This window comes from Paramormyrops kingsleyae, chromosome 16, assembly GCF_048594095.1.
Source record: "Paramormyrops kingsleyae isolate MSU_618 chromosome 16, PKINGS_0.4, whole genome shotgun sequence".
NCBI lineage: Eukaryota > Metazoa > Chordata > Actinopteri > Osteoglossiformes > Mormyridae > Paramormyrops > Paramormyrops kingsleyae.
This window is the reverse complement of record NC_132812.1, coordinates 7,595,832-7,605,257: the sequence shown is the minus strand read 5'-3', so window position 1 is coordinate 7,605,257 and position 9,426 is coordinate 7,595,832. Positions and strand designations below refer to the sequence as shown.

Below are 9,426 nucleotides of genomic sequence, written 5' to 3'. Positions count from 1 at the left end.
ATTGACTGGCGAAGATTTTACTTCAATAAATACAGCCTTGGGCAGAGTATTGGGGAAAGAAATCCCTTTAATTATAGACAAACTGTGTTTTTCATACTAAAAATTATCATAGAAAAATATTATGTTGCTAAAGAATATCTTCTCTTTTCTTGATTCAGTTATTTGTACAATAACTTTCAATTTAGACTCCCATGCCTCCGTGCCTTAGAGATGAAGTAGAACAAGAGTTCATTTCTTTTTCACCCTCTTTCCTTTTGTGATTGAACACATTCTATAGCTGGATACATGAAAAAAAATAACAACCATCTCAAACAAAGACATTTTTCCTGAACCGACCCTTAATCAACGACCACAAACACCTACTATGAAAACATGGTTCCTTGGGGCAGAAACAAAAGTGAAGGGAACATCAAATAAGAAGCACAGCCTATCCTGTAATATCAATTAAGCCATAACACAGAGCACATATTTCAACCAGTAGTTACTTTATTGAATTAGAGATCAATTTTCCATTTATATGATTGCATGGAAATGGCAAAACATTGGTAATGCTGGATGTAAAATATCTTTCAATCTATTTTTTTAATTGTCTTCGATTAGCTTGAGCCGACCCCATTCTTGGGTTTCATGCATTTTATTAGTGTTTGATTTTGAGTTCCCATTCGCAGGTAAGGGATTGTCTCCTCCCTCAGCTTGCAGCTCAGCTAAAATAAGCAGTCAGGAGGCAGAGTCCTGTTTCCTCGCACCTCTGGCACACACTCACGCATTGGACGGGCTGGCTGGCCTTGTGCTTGTGTTGATGCGATTCAGCTGCCACAGATCCCCCCCAATCATCTAAAGGCATGCCATTGAGGGGCATTTTTGACTGTATACTGCCATAGTAATTGCCCTTTTTAAGCAGATGACACAAAAGTGTGGAATAAATGAAAAACATAAATACAGAAATTATAATGCTTTAGTTGGTTTTGGATGGAATCCTGAGCAGGCATAGCAATACAGGATGACTCAGACAACCTCTTTAAGTTCATGTTACTCAGATAAGTGTAGCTAATAGATGTCAGATAAACAGTCACAAAGGCCTTGCCTTCAGAGCACTAGGCCACGCAGCCCTGCTAGTAGGTGTAGAAGTCTCCATAGCTCTGCAGGGAGAAGGGGGTGCGAGACAAGCAGCAGTCCTTGATGCAGCCTGAGGAGAAGCTCCAGGTGGCGCAAGCGGACGGCCGGTCCACATCCCCAGGTTTGGGACATGCCTGATTCCCCAGTGACAGCCACAGGAGAGCTTGTGCCTCACACCTGTTCGTTGGGAAGACAGGGCCGTCACAGGTCAGGGGTGCGACAAGGCTGCGTACACTTAGGCCTCCTGTGGAGAGCCGCTGTCTCGTTTCAGCCGGAATATACCAGACTCGGCAACGGGAACACACTGATTGGTTCAGCCTGCCGATTTACTGACAGCTTCATCCACTGAAGGTTTTTTCAAGTCATTTACCAGACTGGTATGCAAACCTAACACACACACACACACAGACAAAGGCACACCTCCAGTCTTATATTCCGTCATACTCCCTTTAACTTAGGAAGCTTTTTTGCCAGCTTGTTTTGGCTTTGAGTTCAACAATGACAAAGCACTGTTAATCTGCATGATTCCATTGCTGCATTAGTAGTTACATTACATTCACTTACAGCTTCAAATCTGCTACAACAGATTGAAAACCCAAAATGTTTACATTAGTGTTTTCCTTCCCGGAATATGCACACGTAACCTACACTGTGCACACGTAACCTAAGCTGTTTCCAGAACACAAAACACAAAATGAATTGTTTATTATGCAGCTTCAATATATTTTTAATACTTCTCAGAAGAATTACATTATTTTTCTATTTGTTTATATCAGGGAAATGAATTTTGAAAGTGACACCGGAGTATATTGTTGGCGTCAAAATCATATGAATCAATGAACATGATGAAATAAACTCATGTTCATCGAAAGTACATGTCTGCGAAACCTGAATTAAGGCAAAACAATCCCAGTTTCATAACATCAATCAGTGAGTGTCATTGCTTTAAGCAGTTATGGAACTGTGACATACAAGCTAGCATTTTCTTTTTTGTTTACTTGTTTTCTGTCTTTTTTGTCCATTATAGTCTGAAATCTGGATTCAGGGTCACTGACTCCAAATTATTGGAAATTGTCCTTTATGAATACAATTTTTGTAAACCTTTAAAGTTTGAGAGAATGTCAGGGTGAAGTAACCCAGCAGTAGCCATGGTAACCATCACGAGAACAACCAGAGAATGCGGGCATGTGAGTCTGGCCAGGCTTTGGCTTACTTCCACATGACTGGTGGGCGTCCCTGTGCGCCTCCTCTCCACCATGAATCAGTCCCAGCCCAGGGACAGCGAGTAGGTGCAGATCAGGTCCTGGATGGCCATGTGCTGGATCTGTGTGGAGTCAAAGTGCACGAGGCGGAGAGGATTCCTGATGATTCCATGGCCAGCCGGACTGCAGGCTGAAGTCATGAAGGGAAAAAAGTGACGATGGCAATTCAGAGACATTTCATGAGTATGCCTAATGTGATATATGTACAGCTTCAAACAACCAAGAATACAAACATAATTAACTACCAATGTTTAGATCAGGCATCCCCAACCGGCGGACATTATTTAATCCGGACTTATTGGTATAAAGTCCCATCAAATATTCTGCAGAATATGCTGTATGGGCAATCCATCCATCAATTTTCTAACTACATACACAGTACAGTGTGACATGAAAGCACAAGTTTCAGACTCACATTATGTGGGGTTTTCAGATAAACAGTAACAAGAGAAGTGCATTTGATGATTATGTTTCACTTATACAGCCTGCATTGGGGTTAGAGAAGTTTGTTTTTTTTTCATATAGCTTGAAGCAGTGCAAATTAAGACCATAAGTAAATCTGACCCTGGGCTCCTAAACGTCACACTTGCAAACACAGACACAGGCACAAGCAAGGTTCCTAAACATCACTGAGTGATGAATGCAGCACAAACACGCAGACAGACACACAAGCATACTCAAGGCTCATAAACGGCAATGAATGATCAATGCAGCACACAGAGACACGTACAGGCATATGCAAGGTTGCTAAACTCCATCAAGTGATCAATGCAGCGCACACGTAGACACACATACACATAAGAACACACAAAGACACACGCAAGGCACCTAAACATAAGTGAGGGATGTCACACACAGACACACGCAGACATACGCAAGGTCCCTAAATGTCAATGAAAGACGAGTGCAGTGCACACACACAGACACACGCTGGCACACATAGACACATTTCGGGTCATTTTATCTTTTAGTTGGGCGGGGGGATTTCAGATCAGATAGAGTAACACACCTTCAGCTAAACCCTTGTACTCTAAACTTTCCATGGAAAAGGTCACCAGACTCAATGATGCACGACTGGCACCGCGCAGATCCAAGTGAACTGAGGCCAGAAATAGAAGAATGACTTTTGAAGCAAACCTCTTCAATCCCTTGTCATTTTCTGTGGCAGAGCTCTGGAAAAACCTTTTTCTTTCCACAGCTGAACCAAAATGGGTCAAGATACTTGGACGTGCAGCCATTTGCATTGCTAATTGTGACAGAGGAAAAGGCCCTCGCTCGCTCAGAATATTTATGCACTTCAATTGACCATCTGCAAATCTTAATGTCACCCCTGCAGTCTGACAGGTTCCTTTTTATAGCAAAAATAATAACAATAATAAGAAAATCTATTTTATCAAATCTATCCTGACATGCCTCTTGCATTAGTGCTGAATGTCTTGGCTACTAATGGAAAGGCTTGTGCTTTGTGCTGTATCCTACAATCCATTGGTGAAGTAGTATGTCTGTAGGCAGCTTATTTATATTCTGTAAGTAAACACAAATCTGCTTCATGTCTTTGCTGGCATTTACACAATAGACCCCGTCTAATATCAAGGACATTACTATGCAATTATGGACATATTTGACCAATAGAGTCACACTTTTAGTTTCCACACATCCAAAATGCAAATAACACTGAAAGTTCACCTGTATATTACATGTACCTCCAGAAATAGTCAACATGTACATATGCTTGAGAGAGGTCGAATTTTAAAGAGGTCTTTAATATGAGACTAAATGTCACATTTAAAGGGAAGCTCTTTAGGCAAATAGTATTGCTCAGAATATGAATCAAGCCAGAACATTTACCACACCCAAAATATTTACTTACTGACTTAAGTTATGCCAACTTGTTCTGATATATTTCAAACCTTCATTGAAAAAGGTTATTTTTAGCTATGGAGGAACAAGTACAGTAATATGACTTTCAACTATCTTTCTATCCTCTTGTGTACAACGAATTTCCATCTCGTCAGACCCCTGCTGTTCAACGATAACAATAATTTGCTTTACATCTTCCTTCATTTTCTTTGACGTAAAAGTAACTGGTGGCAAATCACACTAATTTTTGAATGGGCAAAAAAATACATGCATGTTCTTTGAAATACATTACTGTAGCAAATAGTTACTTAAATGATGTCAATGACTTAAGATTGTATTTGTCACATACACAGTTACACTGGTAGAGATTGAAGTGAAACATAAATCTGGTCTTCCCCTGCAACAGTGCCAAAAGAGAGTTTAGATAAATAAAGGTTAAATCAGAAAGGGGGCTGTCGGAAATTGCAGCATCTTATTCCCCGGACAGCCCTGTCACTTGCTCCACCCATCTAATCTGTACTTGTCCAACAATCAACAACCTATACAATTTCTAGAAGTATTTGATGGATCACCTGGAAATGTGAAATTAATAAATGTGTTTTTGAGCTATCGTCTTAACTAGCAAAGTGTCTGCAGCGGTGCTAAAACCATATGTATTCCCTGTCGTCTGGGGAATACAATTAAATTAAGTTAAAAAGGGGGAAGAGTGATGGGCTAAAAAGATGATATGTAAGTGCAATTTAAGTGGGTTTAATCAAATTAGATTCTTTCATTTATAGCAGGGGTAAAATGTCTGACTTCTGAAGAGTAAAAGTGTTATGACATATTCAGTCACTGTATGCTGTAAATTAAAGGGCAGGCTGATGCATGAAAAACTAACCCCCTCCCCCCCCCCAAAAAAAAAAGAAAAACGCAAAGCAACAGACTGTCTCCCTGACTGTAGATCTTCAGACTGCAGAGTCCGTATATTTGGGCCAGACTAGGTGACTCGTTTTTCCAGAGGAGGGATTGTTTGTTCAAAACAGGACACAGCTTTGTATTTTTCCATACAGAGGGACCCAGCAATATACAGTGTCAAAAAACAATCAAACACTGTTACAGAGCTGAGATCAATTTAAGACAAAAACTGTTTATGAAGCAATGGATAAAGTAAATTACTACTCTCACGATCATGCCTGCTAGTAACAACTGAATCCTTTCAATTGCTGCTCAGCTCCATATCACATCGATATAGTGTGCAGAAAGCATGGAGACCGTCTCTCCTATTCTTCTAAAATCTAAATGAACATGTGTTCTTCAGTTTTTCATTTAGGCATTTTGAATGAGAGCATTCACTGCAAATAAAATATTTGGGTGGGTGGGGGATTTAACCACTAATGGCAGTAAGAAGTGATATACCGGTTTATACCGAAAACTTTTAAAAAATTATTTATGATATTAATTTTTCTTACATAAATAATAATAATAATAATAGATTTTATTTGTAACACACTTTACATTTAAGATAAATCTCAAAGTGCCACAAAATAAAAAAACACCTACCTAGGATGCACAAGTGGGTCAAATATGACCTGGTGAGGTCATTTTCTTGCAATATCTTTGTTTATGAAAAGTTGTTATCATTTCTTATTCCAGGTATTCCTCACATAACATGTTTTTGATATCATTCCATTAAAATTTTTAAGTTACCTCTTATACTTTTCAAAAAATTGTAATATTTATATTACTACCCCAAGCTTCCATAAGTGGGTCGAAAATGACCCACATGCATTTCCCATACAATTTCATGGGAACTTGCGATTCTTATCAATTGTGGCTGTCAGGGATATATTTACTGTGGACCACACACCCTATGTCAGAAGTGTCACTGATCAGAAAGATTATTTTTCACAGCAAAACCTGATGCACGCATCCCATACGCAGTAGATGGGATGGTTTACACAGGAAGACAACCAGGGGAAGTTCAGAAGAATCTGGGGGAAAACATTGTCCAGCAGTTGTGCAGTAGATTAAGAAACACAGGTTGCAACATCACCACAGATAACTTTTTCACCAGTGTGCCTCTTGTGCAGCATCTCCTGGAAATGGATCTCACTATTGTGGGGACTCTACAACAGAACAAGCCAGACATCCCGGCTCTGATGAAGGCACCATGATAAAACAGTAGATGAAAACAGCAGCAAGAAAAAACCAGAAGTGATCACATTCTATAACAAGACCAAAGGAGGTGTTGACACCATGGACCAGATGGTTGGCACCTACTGTACACCTGCAAGCGACAAACACAGAGGTGGCCCATGGTGCTGTGGTACAACATCCTTGACATCGCCACCCTAAATGCCTAAACCTTTTTCATGACTCAGCACCCTGAATTCAACAGAGGTTTCACCAATGCACGATGAAAGAGCTCTCAAAGGAGCTTGTCACACCAAACAAACAAACAAATTTATTTTTGTATAGCAAATTAACACAACATTATATTGTCTCAAAGCGCTTTACAGCATCCCCACCCAAAGCCCCCAGTGAGTAAGCCATAGGCGACAGAGGCAAGAAAAAACTCCCTAGAAGGAAGAAACCTTGGGAGGGACCAGACTCAAAGGGGGGGCCATCCTCCAGGGGCCTGCAGGGAGAGTCAAATAGGAGAGATGGGTAAGTGCTGAGTCATACTGTCCAAATCATAAAATTTGAGACACAACCGGGGAGTAAGCCGGTGCCGACGCTCCTTCCAATCGCCAGGCAACCAGAAGTAAGGCAGCGGGTCATACATGGAAGATGACACAGGCAGAACGGCGAGCTTGATGCAAGGACGTCATGGGTAGTGGCGACGTCACATGTAGCAGGGTGTGCTGGATTTCTTGATAGATTGAGGTCTCCAGGCAGCACACCCCAGGAGGAGTAGGGGAAATAACAGTCATTACCCACACATGAGGAGTTGACTGGAAGGCTGCCCACATCTGCAAACCCTGATCATTAAAGCAATGGGAAGGTGTGGGGTGACAAAAGCCACAACCCAGCCACAGAAAAGAAGCAGACAGGGCCAACCGAAGAGAAAGATGTATCAGATCTGCCCAAGTAACAAAGATCGCAAAGTCAGCAATAGGTGTGGGAAGTGTAATATGCCTGTGTGCAATGATCACAGCCAGAAACAGGTAGTCTGTCACAACTGCATGCAGTGAGGAGACAAGAAGGCAAAACAGGGACTATCACATCAAAAGCTTCAGCAAACACGGACACTTACCTGCAAGAGAATAAAAAAGAGAGAGAAACTGTCAACGACTGGACATTTACACACATACACATAATGAATGCTCACATTCTTCTATTGCTGTTCTGTGTAATATTCGTTTCTTAATGATCAAAATGTGTTATAAAGTGAAAAATTATAAAATTTCAAAGATGAAATCATTCTTGTGTGGTCCAAAATGTAATACAGACTATGCTATAATTCCTTATTCATAACCAAAATGACAAAAATGGCATAAAACACTTTGATTTATATAAGTGGCTCAAAAATGGCCCACTTATAGAAGAGTGTAGGGTCATATTACTCGTGCATATGTGCATATCACTTGCTATCGTGTAAGGGTCGGCACCGACCTGTTTGTAAGTTTAAAATGCATAAAAGCACCACATAAATTTCTTTACTGCATCAAGGATTTTTTACTTTGTCAGGAACTTCTATTTAAACAAAATAATAATAAAAAATTCACTAAATTATAAAAGCTCTGGTCAAGATTACAGCTCAGGTGTTCGGGTCAGCAACAACCCGTTTTTAAGTTTAAAATGCATAAAAGCACCACATAAATTTGTGTACTGCATCAGAAATCTCTATTTAAACAAAATAAATAAAGTCACTGGACAAGTAATGCCCAGACATGTAAGGCAAGTTAAGACCAATTCAGTTTATTTATATAATTTTCTTGAGGTTCGTTTTACCATTATTTTTTTAACGAGAGGTATGCTGTTAAAAGAAAGGTCCAGAAAGCCACACCAAAAATATTAAAACCAATCTTTTCATGGATAAGTAGCTTAACAAGGTAATCAAGAGGTAAGAAACAAATTTGATGATAAATTATTGTTTTGAGGGTATTTCTTTTGCGCTGGTTAACACACATTTACCGAGTTGGCCAAACATGGCATTTGCTGCAGTTGAAGGCACTTCGCAAACTGCTATAGTAAAAAGAAAAATGCAAAAGTGCCGTTTGGAAGTATTTTGCAGACCAGCTTAGAAAGGCTAAGGATGCGGATTAGCCTCCATGCAAACAGTGCTACAAAGTTGTGGCATCAAGTATAGTCAAGTAACACGTCAAACTTGGCAAAGCATCTTAAAGACCGACATCCCCGGTCTTTATGAGAAATTTCGCAAGGTCAGTAAAGCTCGCGTTCCAGCAACACTGAACTATTAAACACTTATCAAAAATGTTAACTTGTCTGGCACACACATTAACTTCTGCCGTTTATCTATAAGCAGTTAGCCAAAAAACACGTTAGCAGTATGATATCATTAAGGTTGCAGACAGGCGCAATAAAACAACAATGCAAAAACGTAAAACAAAAATGTGTCCTGTAAAATCCTGTAAAATGTGGTAAACGCCCAGTCATAAAAAATACCGTCGTACACCGTGAAACCGATATAACTTTGAAAAATACCGTGATATAAATTTTTGGTCGTACCACCCAGCTCTACTAGTAAGTACTTTTTTGTGGTGAATCCATAAAAATAGAGTGGTACCTCAGAACTCGAACTTAATCCATTCAGAACTCTGGATCGAATCCTAAAAAGTTCGGGTTCTGATCGAATTTTCCCCATAAGAAATAATGGAAAACCAATGAATTGGTTCCCGGCCCCAAAAAATTACACCTAAATATGTTTTTTTTTAGCATTTAAACAGAAAATGAACCGGATAAAAGAAGAAGAGCATATACTGTACTAATAATGTGTAAAGTAAAAAAAAACAATGTGTCCTGCCCCGATCGTCCGCTCCTTCCGTGTGCCACGCCCCCTTCGTTAACCTCGTGTATAATCCCCATGTGATCAGCTGTTTCTGGTTGTTGTCATTAATCCTCTGTATTTCGTCCACGTTTCACTTTGTTTCCCCAGTCCGGTCATTGTATTGTCCATCTGCGTTTTGCCTGCCTAACCTGTAATTAAACCCCTTATTCCCCGATGCCCTGAAGTCTGCACCTT

General features: G+C 40.0%; 1 long non-coding RNA gene across 1 annotated transcript; it reads right to left on the bottom strand.

Moving 5' to 3' along the window:
* Positions 1–468: 468 nt before the first annotated feature.
* On the bottom strand, positions 469–5,042 carry LOC140578710 (uncharacterized). The gene is made up of 2 exons (XR_011982973.1): positions 2,330–5,042; positions 469–1,293 (listed from the first exon to the last, which is right to left on the bottom strand). It is a non-coding gene; the product is annotated as an uncharacterized lncRNA (long non-coding RNA).
* Between the last annotated feature and the right edge of the window lie 4,384 nt (positions 5,043–9,426).